We start from the raw sequence: 15,395 nt of genomic DNA, 5'->3' as shown, positions 1-15,395 counted from the left end.
GTATATACTCTTCTTTTAACGTTTCTTGATCCTTTTCTTCGTCCTCTCCACAATCAATGTAAAATAATTTCTTCTTAGCATACTTATGACCTTTAATGTATTTGTTATCACAATTATAACAAAGCCCTTTTTCTCTTTTTTCTTCCAATTTTTGTGGTGTAACCCTTGTAGGTTGTGGAAGGCTAGGAGAAACAACACTTTCATCTTTATAGTTGTGAGGGGTAGACTTCCTTGCTGCCATAATTTTACTTTCCACTTTGTAACAAAGCCCTTTTTCTCTTTTTTCTTCCAATTGTTGTGGTGTTTCTCTTTGTATCCTCATAATGTGCTATCATTTCCTCCGTGAAAATTGACCACATAACAATTTGTTTACGAGAACAAAGCCCTTTATACCATAAAAATTGATCCGGTTCTAAATATGAATATGCAATACATACCTTTTGTAACAGTGGTACACCATGTAGATCAAAATATTGCTCCATCTGTAGTATCCAATTTACTGGATCCTTCCATCAAACTTCCTCAAATCGCCTTTTCTCGATTTCAGGAGCTTGATCTTGAAATGACTGTAACTCTGTACTTTCAGATCTCAAAGTTTTGAAATTGTCTCCTGCAGTAGCCCTTTGAGTCCTCTTTCTAACCCCATAAGTCTGATCAGAATTTGATTCTCCAAGAAAGACTTATGCCCAATCTCCTAAGATGACCTGATTATATAATGTTTCAGTAGAGAGAACTTGTAGGACGTACCACGTGTCACTTTTTGGACCTTCGGATCTGAAAACTATGCACAAAAAACTATAGTCCGTCCTCTTTCTGTAACTTCTTACGAAATTTCAATTTGTTGCTCAAAGAGAAAGTTATGATGATTTTCCCAAGGTCACCTGTTTAGGATGTAATTTGAGAGTCTGCAAAAACCCTAACTTAGATCATATATCCGAAAATATAGCAAGACAAGATCTAAAATTCAGACCAAAGATTCAGAACGATTTCTTCAGGGTTTTTTCTTTAGCTTTTGAAATTTCGTAGCGAAAAGGTTATAGCGAAAATACCACAATGGTCTGTTCTAGATGAAATTCTGGAGCTTGGAAAGACCTTAACTTCCTCATATCATATCTCCGAAAATATAGCGAGACAAGCTCTGAAATTTAGACACGAAGTTAGAGAGATTTCGTCTCAAATGGTTTTTTTTTTTATCTTCTGCAACGTCACCGAAAAAAGTTATAGCGAAAATGTCACGATGACCTATTTGGAGCAGCGAAACCTTAGAATCCAAAGCTCTGATACTAAATGTTATGAAACTAGCTCACAAAAAGATAGAAAAAATAGATGAACGCCTTAGAAATAAGCCTCTTCAAGTGGGCAACCTCCTTTACATTACACAAATGAACAATTCTTGGATGATACAAATGACAAGACCTCCTTTCTATATATAGGAGTCTAAGGGGTCATAATATAATCAGAGTTGACATAACAATAATAATGTAAGGGCATAATAATAACAATAGTGGACTTCTATGGGGCACAATAATAACAATATGGGGACTACATGGGCACAAAAATATAATAAGGGGGTTGTACTAATAACAATAAGGGGTTACATTAGTATTATAGGGACCTAATAGCTGGTTCACCACAAAGCATAAGTCTGGTCGTGTGTTAACCAGATACATCAGTGAACCCAAAAGTTGTCGATAAACAGTAGCAGCTACTACCTCACCTGAAGTAGCATCATCCTTCCTCCAGTTACCAGCTAGAGGAGTTTGCATGGGCTTTCACTTCTCCATGTGGAAGTGCCTGACTATCTCATTGACATACTTTCCTTGAGACACAAATACTTCCCCATCTTTCTGCCACACTTCCATGCTTACAAAGTAGTGCATAAGACCCATGTCTTTCATCTCGAACACTCTTGCAAGGTCCTCCTTGCAAGACTTGATCAACTAATCATCACCTGTCAAAATCAGATCATCGACATAAAGAACAATGATCAATGGCTTACCTTCTACCATGATGTGGTAAAGGTTCAAATCTGTTTCACTCTTAGTGAAGCCCAACCCAGTGAAATAGCTGTCGATCTTGGTGTTACAAGCACGAGGTGCTTGCTTAAGCCCGTACAAAGCCCTCTTGAGTCGGCAGACATGCGACTCATGATAGAAGGTCTCAAAACCTTCTGGTTGCTCAATGTACAACTCTTCTTCAATCTTCCCATTGAGGAATGTTGTCTTCACATCCATCTGATGGATCTTCCAACCCATCTAAGATGATAGTGTCAACATTGATCTGATAGATGAGTACCTTGCTATAGGAGCAAAGGTATCATCATAGTCGATCCCCTCGACCTGTGAGAAACCATGGGAAACAAACCTTGCCTTATGTTTCTCAACACTGCCATGAACTGCTTCCTTTACCTTGTAAAGCCATCTGGAACTCACCACTGACTTGTCCTAAGGTCTTGGGACAACATCCCACACATTGTTCCAAATGATAGAGTCATACTCCTCTACCATTGCATCAACCCAGACTGGTTGCTGCACTACTTCCTTGAATGAAGAAGGTTCAGACTCTACACACTCCCCAACCAGAGCCATGTAACTAGTGTACCACTCGGGTGACCTCCTCTATCTGCGCTGACAAGATGGCTATCCCACATTCTCTTGCGCATCCATCTTCAGCCTGTCAGCTTCCCTTGAGTGTTTCTGCCCATCTCTGGAAGACTCAACATGAGTGGATGTCTCCACTCCCGAATCCTCTGCACGCGGCTGCTCCACATCAATCTAAGGCTCCTCCTCCTTAGGAACTGAAATTTTCTCCTCTACATGCAACTTGAGCTCCCTCTCAAGTGATACTCACATGGCTTTCTGCTCGTCGAACTTCAGATCTCTGTGTACCACTGTCCTCTGACTAGTAGGCAGGAACACCTAATAGTTGTGGGGTGTATGAGTGTACCCCACAAGTATCCCCAGCTCAGTTGTTGGATCTAGCTTCTTCTTGGCATCTTTGGTCACATGGCAATAAACCGATGATCCAAAGATCTTGAAGTGACTCACATCTGGTCGCTTCCCAGAAAAGGCCTCCATAGGTGTCTTTATCCCTAGTATACGGTGCGGGCTTCAATTCTACAAGTATACTATTTTATTGCATGCCTCAGCCCACAAATGAAGTGGTAGGCTTTGGTCATGCATCATCGCTCTAGCTTCTCCCACAATCGATCTGTTCTTCCTTTCGGCCACGCCATTCTGCTATGGGTTATGGGGTGTCGTCAACTCCCGTTTAATTTCTTCTGCTACACGTAAGTCCTTAAACTTTTGGGAGACATACTCTCCACCATTAGCGCTACGCAAGGCTTTTATTTTCTTTCCAGATTCTTTCTCTGCCAAGGCTTTAAACTCACAAAATCTCAAGAAGGTTTGATCCTTCTTTTGCATAAAGTAGATCCGACATCTACGAGAAAAATCATCAATAAAATAACATAGTACCTTTGTTTAGTAGTGGAGGCTGTAGAGAATGGTCCACAAACATCTGTGTGAACTCACTCCAGGATTGCTCCAGCTCTACTGTCTCAATCCTGAAAGGAAGATTTCACATACTTACCCAAGGTACAACCTTTGCATGTATCCGTCTACTCCAGTTTTCCCTTGGGAAGTCCGATAGAAATCTGTTGCATGATCTTCAAGGCCCCATGGTGCAAGTGGCCCAATCTTCTATGCCATAGCTCGCCAACATCTTGGCTCTGCACTATCTCTGCTTTGGAACTCAATGTAACACAGTCGTCTACCTCCAGCTTGTAGAGATTCTTAACTCGAATCTCAATTTTCTTTGTCTGTTCGGTACCGATATGCCTTAGGAATACCTTTCCTTTACTAAAGACTACATCATAGCCTTTGTCTTCTAGCTTAGTGACAGACACAAGATTCTTCTTTAGAGCTGTTACATACTTTACATCAGTCAGGGTGAGAGGAGCTCCATGCTCCCTCTGAAACACAATCGTACCTTCACCTGAAACACGGTACTTTCCATCATCTCCCATCTCGATCTGCATCTGGAGATCCTTCTCCTCTAGGGTACTGAAAAGATTCTTGTCGTTGGACATGTGGAAAGGGGCTCCACTATCCAGGTACCAAACAAATCCCTCCATGGATGAAACCATGCATGTGATGAGAGAGAAATCCAACTCGAACTGTGAGGCTAGTGCCTTACCATCTGATCCCTTCAAGGATCCCTTCTTGGATTTCTTCTGTGGACAAACTGTAGCATAATGGCCCACCTCATGACAATGAAAGCATCACACTTTCGATTTGTCAAATTTCTTGCCACCATGGGAAGAACTGGATTTGGAATGGGACGCCTTCCCTTTCCCTTTCCTCGCCTTACTCGCTAAGGCTAGATTTTCTTCATCATCTTGCTTTAATGAAGATCCGTCTCTGATGCTTATTCTTATCTCCTCCTACATCAGATCTGACCAAAGTCGTTCCCAATCTGGCAGTTTCTCTCTTCCATTTACTGAGTCTTGGTAGCTATGCCAGCTCTTAGAAAGACCATGGAGAGCAAGAATCACCATGTCATCATCGACAGTCGTGATTCCTACACTTCCAAGCTCATCCTTGTAGGTGGTCAGCTTGTTCAGATATGTAGAGATCATGTCACCCTCTTCACACTTGATTTTATGAAGCTTGTCTTTTACTGCCAACTTCCTCTAATCGCTGTTGTTCTGATATAGATCTTTCAATGTTTTCCACTTTGAAAATGGTGTCTCCTTCCCATGGAGGCTTGAGACAATGTGGTCTCGAACTCCCTCCAGGAGGATTCTCCTCACTCTAGCCACACATTGCTTCCATTCCGCCAATTCTGTAGCATTAACTGCTATTGGCTTGGGGAATTTTTAATTAATGAAGTCCTTCAAACTGTTGTCCTCTAATACTGCTTCCATGCGATCCTTCTAGGCTATATAATTTGAGCTGCCATCAAGGGCATACTTGAGTCTTAAACCGTTGAACGGCATTGGTGAAATTTGAGATGTGATAAGAATTCGAATTCTATAATCAGGAACTTCAAACTTCAAACTTCTCCCTGCTTTGTATACTGTTCTTCACTTTGATCACCTTTGCTCCGATACCATGTAGAAATTTCCCACTGTAGATCAACAGATTATGCAATATACTAAAGCAAAATACAAGATCTACTTCTACAACAAACTTGTGGAAACTTAATTGATTTTGAGAAAGATCAAATAGAACACATATAACTAAGAATGAGAAAGAAATCACACATGGACATAGAAGAATACGCTAGGGAAAGCCTCAACTAAAAACCGTGATCTCTGTATTATCATACAAGTGGAAATATGTTCAGATTATACAAAGCATTAGCTCACAAGTTATCTCGCTCTCAGTACAATCCAACAATACAGCTCATAGACTGAATAAACACAAGATATGCCTTCCCTCAGCCCTCCAAGCCTCCTATTTCCTTGCACAATTTCTCTTGGGGTCTAATGCTGCCACCTGTGTGAATTGGCCTCATCACACACTCATCAAACTCAAAAGTAACTACGCAATCTCCAAGGGATGAATTCATTCTACATGCAAGAGATATTGTTAATGGAATATTCTTGCAACTGATAGTACACTGTCCCATCATCTGATCTCAACTGGGTCTCTCACTGAACTAACATGCATGAGTTATTTATGAGAGAATATTCAGTTATCTGAAATGCAACAGTTACATGCATGCATGCATTAACTAACTAAACTCATAATTAGTTCAAAAAACTATTTGAACTAATCTAACTGGACTTAACTTAGTTAACTAAGCTAACTAATTACAACTCAAAGTACAACTCATCTTGATCTCCTTTAATCAAGGGATAACTTCCTCAATCAATGGAGAAACTGTTGCATGTCTTCACATAGACTTCATGTTTGATTTCCTACAACTTATTAACTCAAGATGAATTAATTAATTATTTTACAAACAACTTCTAAGATCAAATTCGAATTTTAATTCTCAATTTTAGTTTAGGGACTAACTAAAATTGGATTGTATCCCAAAATGCTATTTATAGCAGTTCTATTTTTATCACTTCTATTTTTAGCATTTCTTGTTGCTATTTTCAATAGAAGTATCCCAGACTTGGTAGGTTCCTAAAGCTACCAGTAGAGAGAGTGAAGGCCTCATCAAGGAACTCAACAAAATATTGTCTTTTTTTAGGAAGGAGTTCATAGTTGCTCACCTATGAAGACTATATGAGCCTACTATTTGAGTTTGAACGTAAAAAGAATGGAATTCAAGAACCTAAATAGAGAAAGAAGGAGTTGGCCAATGAAAAGACAGATGCAAGGATTACAGCAGTAGAAGCTTATGTAGAAATTCTACAAATTCTCTACAAATCTACCTCTAAGATCATGTAGAAAATCTGACTGTAGGTTAACCCAATAATGCAATATACCAAAGAAAAATACTATAATCTACTTCTACTATCAATTTGCGGAAGCTTAAAGATTGAGCAAGATACGAGATGAACACATATAACAAGAAGAAGAAGAATCGATGCACATGAAACACAAAAAATACTCAGGGAAAGCCTCAGCTAAAAACCCCACTATATGTATTATCATACAAGGTGGAAATACATCATAATTATACAAAGCCTTAGCTCTCACAACTAGCCAGCTCTCAGTAAAATCCTCTTGGATGCTCATAGGCAATCAAAGCTTCTCACAAGCCTTCTCCTCCGCCCTCCAAGCTCCTATTTCCTTGTGCAGTTTCTGCTGGGTGATCCTCCTGTTACCAAGTGGAACACTGATCTATGACACTGATCTCACACCCTGTCAGAACTGTGCAATCCTCAAGGAACCTTGTTCCTTCTGCATGCATGAGTTTCCTTTATAGGAGAAAACATGCAACTGATAGTACACTGTCCCTGTCTTTAATCTCAACTGGGTCTTTCTCATAATAGACATGCATGAGCTACTGATGAGAGAATCTTCAGTTATCTGGAGTACACTAGTTGGATGCATACATGCATTAACTGACTGAACTCACAATTAGTTCCTTAAATAGTTTGGAACTAATTTAACTGGACTTAACTCAATAAACTGAGCTAAATAATTACAACTCAAATATAACTCAAACTTATCTCCTTAATTAAGGGATAATCTCCTTAATTTAAGGGATAACTGATGCATGACTTGAGAAAGACTTCTAACTTGAATTTCACTAATTAATCCATAATGAATTAATTAATTATTTCCAAGCAGCTGGTGAGATTAAATTTGAATTTAATTCACAATTTTAATTCAAGGACAAATTAAAATTGGAATATTTTAGATTCTATTTTTATCATTTCTTGTTGCTATTTTCAATAGCTTAGGCAAAGGAAAGGCTGGAAAGATAGAAAGAAATGGAAGAAAATGAACATAATTTTTTTTTGGCAAGGCAAGAGAGGGAGGGAAGAACAATTGAACAAGCATTGTGAAAAGGAGGGGGGTTGACAGACATGAAAGACTATGGTCTAACTTAGTTTGAGGAAAATAGGATGATGCCAACACTCTGGACCACATTGCAGACCATACACCATCATACCAGGACTTGATCAACATCCAATTCCCTTGCTATCAGCCAGGGGTTTTCCCACCTATTATACCCTACCAATGTATGTTTAAATATTGTGTGTGATTATAAGACACCTCCACTCAGTGCTGGGGTTAGTAGCACAAGTGTACACTTAGGCTACTCAGTTTCTCCATGGCCATAAGGAGCAAATTGGACTCAAGAATATAACAACATTCAGGCACATCCTGATCAACCATTCTTGGGTAGGCCATAATACTTGGCTCCGGTTGGCAACTCAACAAGTTTGGGCAATGCAAAAATGGAGGCCATCAAGCATAGGGTGGCATGCCTTTTTTGTAACCACATTGCAATGTGGATTTTGTAAGGATGAAATCTGTTGCATGATTAATATAATAGTTCACATACATTTGAACATATAATATAATGTAATAGCTCACAACATACTTTGTGCAATTGTGGAATATTACGATATATTGTGCTTGGCCTTAGGTTGGATTTGCTTGTTTTCTGTTGTTCAATAAAACTAGTGAGTACATACCTTCATGGATAAATATTCCAACAAACAAATCCAAAGATATATTTTCATTGCTAATTACATATACAAAGATTCACATATAGAGCACATAGTGCAATCATATGCAAGTATCATTTCAAAACTAAATGCAAGCAACACAAGCTACAATGTTTGAACAATAATGGATAATTGGTTTGTCTTCCATCTCTTGGAAGTGTAGGAAAATTGATTGGCTTGTTACACACAGTTGAAGTTCATTGTTTATTTCACATACAAAGTTGTGACTTTTATTCATGGTTGATTACACATACAAAGTTGGAGTAGATACTACCAAACATAAGTAAAGACAAATAATCCCTCTTATACCCATTAAACTACATACTCTTAAACATATATATAGTGCCATTAATTATTCATAAACTTCTTAAACCCTGTTTTTGTTACAGAACAATAGTCGATATCTCAAACCCTAGTATTTTTCTCAAACACTAACATAGCCATTAATAATTCCCGAATAATTCATAAAACTTATATCTTTAACAGAGAAATAACCACCATCTGCAAAAAAACATACATTTGATTGAATATATTACATTGTAGGGCATGTTAGCCCTGAGGTGCAGTGCTGCTATTTTAACGGAAATGTTCCCTGTTTTAGCTCCGATGGTCCTGTTAGCCCCGAGGTGCTGATCCAAACGGATCCTAGAAAACCATCTAAGTCTTCAAAATCTTCTAAACATTCAAAACTGTCACCTAAGAAAAACCCTCCAAAAGGCAGAAAAACACTATCGGGAAACGAAAACATAGAGAAAACAGTGAAAAACAGAGCAGTGGAGGCTTGAACAATGAATGCACAACACCCGTAAGATTTGGCCGATCAACGGTCCAGATCTGATCAGAAAAATTGCAATCGGCCAACACAACAGAGTGCTCACCAAACGGCCCGGGGTTATCGCGATATGCGATTGCGATTAATCGCATCACGATATCGCATTAGAGCTTCACAGAGGAGCGGGATATACATACATACATACATACATACATACATACATACATACATACATACATACATACATATATATATATATATATATATATATATATATATATATATATATATATGTGCGATGCGATTAACTGGACCCGATGGGAATATAAACACTATTGTAAAGGATTTCAGATCTGCCAAATAACATTTATTATATATTTTCATATATTTCATTATTTAACGAAATACAAAGGGAAAACACCAATGCGATAAAACCCGGACCCGAAGAGTTTTGGGAATGAAAATGTATATTGTTTCAAGTCCGGAGGAAGCCATTTTTATGTTATTTCCAATGTTTTAAATGTATTTCCAAAATAAAAAGGGAAGCCTAGGAACAAGGCCAAAGCGACTTGTGACAGCGATTCAGGATGGACCCGATAGGAGAATAGACTAGATTTAAGGACTTTTGAAGTCCGGATGAATGGTGCTTGTGGTAGATTTTCATAATTTGAATGCATTTCTTTGTTTTAATAGAAAGCGACCGTTTCAGAGATTTCAAAGTCCTGATGCACTCATCTGTGGCAGAATAGGTGACCACCTCCCCTTATGGCATTATGCAATGATTATTTAATGCTCGAAGAGGGATTCGAGTAGACAGAGGCCGGGAGAAAGATGGTTGAAAGGGGAAAATACCACATCACGATGCAGCCGAACCAACAAAAGTGATCATGGAGCATCGCTGGCACGAGCGAGCTACCTGATAGCGCAAAAAAATTACCAGAATTTGGTTACTGTGTTGTTAGAAAAAGAGACCTCTGGCTCATGTCTGTCGAATGATGGCATCAAGCAGTTAGAAGCCAGACGGGATAGATTAAGACACCTCGAGCCGCAGAGAGCTCGAGAGCATTGTAAAAAGCCTATAAATGGCTGAAAGTAATAAGTATCAAGGGTTCAACTTTCGGAGACTGTGGAGACTCTGCTCCTCTCAGTGTCTCATCTTCATTCTAGTAATACAAGCTTCTTTTGCTGTTATATGTTCAATCACCATCTTTCCCTCTGTTCTAAGCTTGCACTTGAATGGGTTATTCATGTTTTCTTCTCTGTCAAATGCCAGATAACTGTCATCTTATCTCTGCGTTGATAAATTAGATTTGTAAGCTTCATTTACTTTCTGTAGCTAGCCATTCATATGTGTTTATGTATGTATCTACTGGTACAGTTAGGATTCTCCATCTATTCATTGAATCTATAAACTATTGAGCATTAGTGGTTGAAAGCCTTGTCAAGATGAGGGTGTTCATGCATGTTTTGAGTGAAAATAGAGTTGAAACAGTCATCTGACTTGATCCAAACCCCAATCCATTCCAATAGTTCAGAGAACGATATTGAAGATTTATATGTTTCCAGGCATCTCTGAGCTACAACCTAGGAGAGCTTCCTAGAGTGTTAACATAATTGGCACCATTGTTGGGGAGAGGAGACTAAAGCTCAGTTTCCCTGGGGGACGACACATATCCAACTTTGATGATAGACAAATTCTGGACACTTTTTCGATTGTAATCATCTATCTAGCGACTCTAATGGAGGGTGAACCTCTTGGTGACTCCACTTCATAGTTCTGGCTCAGTTTGTGAGGCATACTCGGAGAAATCCTCAGAAGCCACAAGCTGACCCAGTACTTGACCCTGAAAAAATCATCAAAGAAAGAAAGGCATTGTAGAAAGGAGCATCAGGTTTAGGTAGTTCTAAACAATATTCTATATCTCTTCAAGCAAATCCTGTAATAGAACAAATACATGTTGAGAGTATAGCATCTAATACTAGCAATGAAGAAAAAATCTCTGAGATTCATAGAGCTTCTTATTCCTTAGGTTCTCCTTTCGTTGTAAGCCCAAAGGAAGCCTCTCCTCCTATCCATCATACTCCTTTAGTCTTATTAGTCACTCCTCAACCCTCTGTTATTCAGACTTCTAGTACCCTTATAACCACCACAGCTATGGAAACACCTACCAAAATGGAAAGAATCATAACTGCTAGGTATGGACCTCTGGTATTGCCCACTCCTTTGAATGCCATGCTTACTGGAGAATACCAGAAGTATAGGCCTAAGTTCACTAGAACTGAAGGTGTTACAGCTCAGGAACATCTTGAATCATTCTATAGCTATGCTGATAACCTGGACATTAGTGAAGATGATGTATGGATGAGAGTCTTTGTTGAAAGTCTAGATGGAGAGGCTAGAAAATGGTTCAGAGAACTAACCCCAAGGTCTATAGCAGATATTGAGGCTTTAGATGATGCATTCCTAAAGCATTGGGGGGATAAGAAGGATCTACTCTACTACCACACCGAATTTGGGAACTTAAAGAGGGAAAATGGTGAGTTGTTGTCCAATTTTAATAAGAGGTTTAACCACATGTACAACAAGATACCAACTGAAGTAAAACCCACCACTACCTCTACTAAACTCACCTATGCCAGTCCTTTGATTTTGACTTCTGTCTACTGCTGAGGGAGAAATGATGTGCTACGTTGGTTGATATGCAGGATGCAGTCTTGGAAGTAGAATCAAACATCATGGCTGTAGAGAAGCTCAAGGGGAATGTTGATAGAAGGAGACAGAGGGGCGAATCTTCATCATCTTCAGATCCCAATATAGATAAAATGACCAAGATGATAGAGTCATTAGCCTCTGAAATCTCCAAGTTAAAGGTTAAGAAACACCCTGGGAAAGGAAGAGTTCCTAATACCTTTTCTCATAGAAATCCAAATCCATATAGAAGAGCTAATGACTAGTTGCAGATTCCGCAAAGAAGAAAAGATGTCAATGAAGACCAAAGGGTAAAGATCCCTTTCCAGAATGTAGTCATGGAAGAAGAGCAGTTTGAAGAAGATGATGAGATCCATTGTCTGGAAGACAAAGGCAGTGCCTCCTTTTTGACCTCAACTGCATATGAAAAGGCATTATTCAATGGCTAGATCAGCCAAGAGTGGGATGGAGGAGCTGTTCTGCAAACTGCTGATCAACACAGATATAATTTGAGGTCAAAGATAAATAATGCCAAGGAAAATCCTATTCAGAGAGCTATTGTTCCTGCAATACAACAAGCTAAAAAGAAGAAACGATCGGCAGTTGATCCCATCATCCTCAAAGCTCCATCTCACGAGGTAAGAGGCCTTGACAAGTCTCCTTCTCCTTTCAGTTTTGAATCAGAAATTCAGAAGCTAAGCATACCTATACCTCTGATTGAACTAGTGAAAAATGAGTCTTTCAAGAGATCTATTCTCGAGGTCCTTAAGCCTAAAGCCATCCAAACCTCCACTGACTATGTAAATTTGCAAGACGACAAACCACCTGTTGTTCTCAGCCCAATGATTGAAGGACTCATTCTTCACTAGTTCAATCAGAGGTATAGGTATGCTTTTAAGTCTTGGTACTGTATATGTTACCAGAAACGAGAAACGAGAAATGAAAACAGTACGAGAAACAGAGTTTCAAGGTTTCACATATAAGAAATGAAGAGAGAGAAAAACGAAAATAAGAATTTGAAATATAAATATTTAAATGTATAGTTTGATTCTCTCCAATATTGTTAATTTTCTCAAAAGTTTTATCCTTGAGATTAAGAACAAAAGGAATATATCCAAGCAATTCATGGAGATTGGTTCAAATAACTTTTTTATGAGCATCTTTGGCCTCTGCAAAATCCATGTTGCATCCAAGTTCCCAAATTCATATCCTAACTCATGCATAAGTCTTACTGGTATAGGAATCTCATTTCCGTAATAAAAAGAATAATTCTAAAGAAAAAATGGAAAGGGAACCATGGTAATCACAACTCTTAATGTACTTAAAAGCTACTTTGACAATCAATATCTTTCACTCTAATACACAATGTAACCCATTATGATTCTATAAATTTCACCCATCTCATCTTTAATTAAACTTAAAAGTGATTAATAAAAAAAACGTAAAGTCTCATTTAGTTAGCCTAGCCTTTCCCAGGTTCTACACACTCAAAGAAAAGGGGTTTAAAGTTATGAGTGTCCACACAAATTTAAGCACAAAACTAAAGCAATTTCAAAGGATGTACCTGAGAAACGATGGCGCTGAATCTAATTGTGGGGGTGTGGAGCTAACTGATGGCACTGAATCTAATTCGCTGGGGGTGTGGAACTAATTGATGCTCCGATCTGATCTGTGCATTGGAAAATTCCGCTGAATGATATTGATAAATCTGCTTTAGTCTGCAACTTAATTCCTCCTCAAACCTTGCCTTATCACTAATTTACATGCCTTACCACTAATTTACATGCACAACTGCAAAAAGAAACTAATTTGTATGCAGTTTGAAAAGTTAACCACTGTTGGAATGAGTTGACAACTGTTGGAACGGGAGTTAACCTGAGTGGGGAAAGGATATCATTAAATGGAGGAGAAATGGAGGTGAAAACAGATGAACATTTCTGCCGAAACGAGTTTCTGGCCACTTAAAACAAGAACCGGCCTATACGACGTTTCCAGGGCCGTCTCATTTCTAAAGCGGTTTTTCGAAAGAACGCTAACCATCGTCGCATTTTTGGTAACATAGGGTACTGTTATAGCCATTAATCATTATCGTTCTTATATGGTTCATTTTAGCCGTTGTGGAAAGGACTATGTTGCTCTGGTCTGTAAGAGGGCTAAACCGCTCTCGTGTTATATAGACAGGAAGTATGTATATACCACATTTGGCCTCTTCCAGAATTCTTAATCTTGGGTTTAATGCATTAAAAGCGAATACAAACCAGGGAGAATTAGACGGCAATGTCATTTCCATTATTCTCATATGATCAAGAAATTTTGGGAATAGAATTTTACTAAAAGAAATCCAAATAATTTTTATTAACACATTTACAAAGATTTGTCCAGCATGGTCATCATGTTCTCAAATTCCTCAAAATCAATTCTACCATCTGAATTTCTGTCAAATCTTGTGATCATCATTTCACAACTCTCCAAATCTTTTCCTTTTTCTAGTCCTAAGCTCAGAAGAACCTGTTGAAGTTCAATTGGATTGATGAACCCATCCCCATTCTTATCAAAAATGCGGAACGCTTTCATCAACACCTCTGACAACACTTTCTCCTCTGTCTCTGCATGCTCGTGAGCTTCCCCACACATATTGAGAAAAAATCCGCAGAAATCATCAAAGTTCATATGCTCCAGAGAACCCATCATTATTTTCATATTATCATCACATATATTTTGAATTCCAAGCTTTTCTAGTAACCCTTGTACGTTCTCTGCAGTAACCCTGCCATCGCCATCGCTGTCCAAGACATTGAAAATTCTAGAGAGGTCCCATGTTTGAAAGAAGGCCGTGTATCTTTTATTTACAAAATCACTGGTCGCTTCATCAATCATACCTCCAGGTAGCTAGCATTTTCCAAGAGCTGTTATAATATGTGGGTCTTTTGGATTGCAAAGTTCAGAAAACTTAGTTTTCATCATCTCAGAAACCAAACATAAACATAAAACTTGTAGAAGGTATAAAACTTCTGAACCCAACCCAAGGCCATGGATACAATAATGCTCCATACATAGGCATGGCAGAAACATTTGAAAGTGCAGGGTTTCTGATGATAAGATCAGACACCATCTTGATATATGAATGAGATGGCTGAATTCAATAATTCCAGCAATGGAAAGAGCAGAGAAGAAAAAAGGGTCGGTGAATCTTGGGCGTTACAGAATGGTAGCAATGAAGGCCTGTGATTCGTATTTAGAAGGCATTTGATTGAGTGTTGGGTTGCTATGAAAGTGAGAAGAAACAATGTCTGCAATTCCTATTGAGAAGCCTGCGGTAAGCTACTATGAAACTCAGCAAAAACGACCAATGAATGTGTGGATACGTTCAGAGAAATGTCGTTTGGTACACGCATATAGCGTTTTGAAAAATAGTTGGGATGTAGGAAGGGTTTTGGAAGGTGCTCTGGCGGGTTATGCACCACTCTGACTTGGAATTGGTTTCTACAAAGAAGACACCTTCCAGTTTCGTGGGACTTGGAATGCAGCCTCAGAGTTGTTTTCATAAAAATAAATAAATATATGTTGTCCAATTATAATTGAAAGGGTGTTTTAACTTTCGCTTTTGTTATTTTATAATAAATAAATAAATATATGTTTTATTTTTTATAATAAATAAATAAATAAATATATGTTTTAAAGGTTTTTTTAGCTTTAGCTTTTGTTAGTTTATAATAAATAAATAAATATATATGTTTTATTTTTTTATAATAAATAAATATATGTTTTACTGAATTTTCAATGTAATTTTA

General features: G+C 38.3%; 1 pseudogene; it reads right to left on the bottom strand.

The window, feature by feature from the left end:
• Nucleotides 1-13,965: 13,965 nt before the first annotated feature.
• Nucleotides 13,966-14,716, bottom strand: LOC149165374 (calmodulin-like protein 2; annotated as a pseudogene).
• Nucleotides 14,717-15,395: the final 679 nt, after the last annotated feature.

Source organism: Pinus tabuliformis, chromosome 5_1 (genome assembly GCF_031772625.1).
Source record: "Pinus tabuliformis cultivar Carrire ecotype Pingquan chromosome 5_1, CPIR1, whole genome shotgun sequence".
NCBI classification, from domain to species: Eukaryota; Viridiplantae; Streptophyta; class Pinopsida; order Pinales; family Pinaceae; genus Pinus; species Pinus tabuliformis.
Note: the sequence above shows the minus strand (reverse complement) of the source record. Positions and strands in the feature narration are given on the sequence as shown.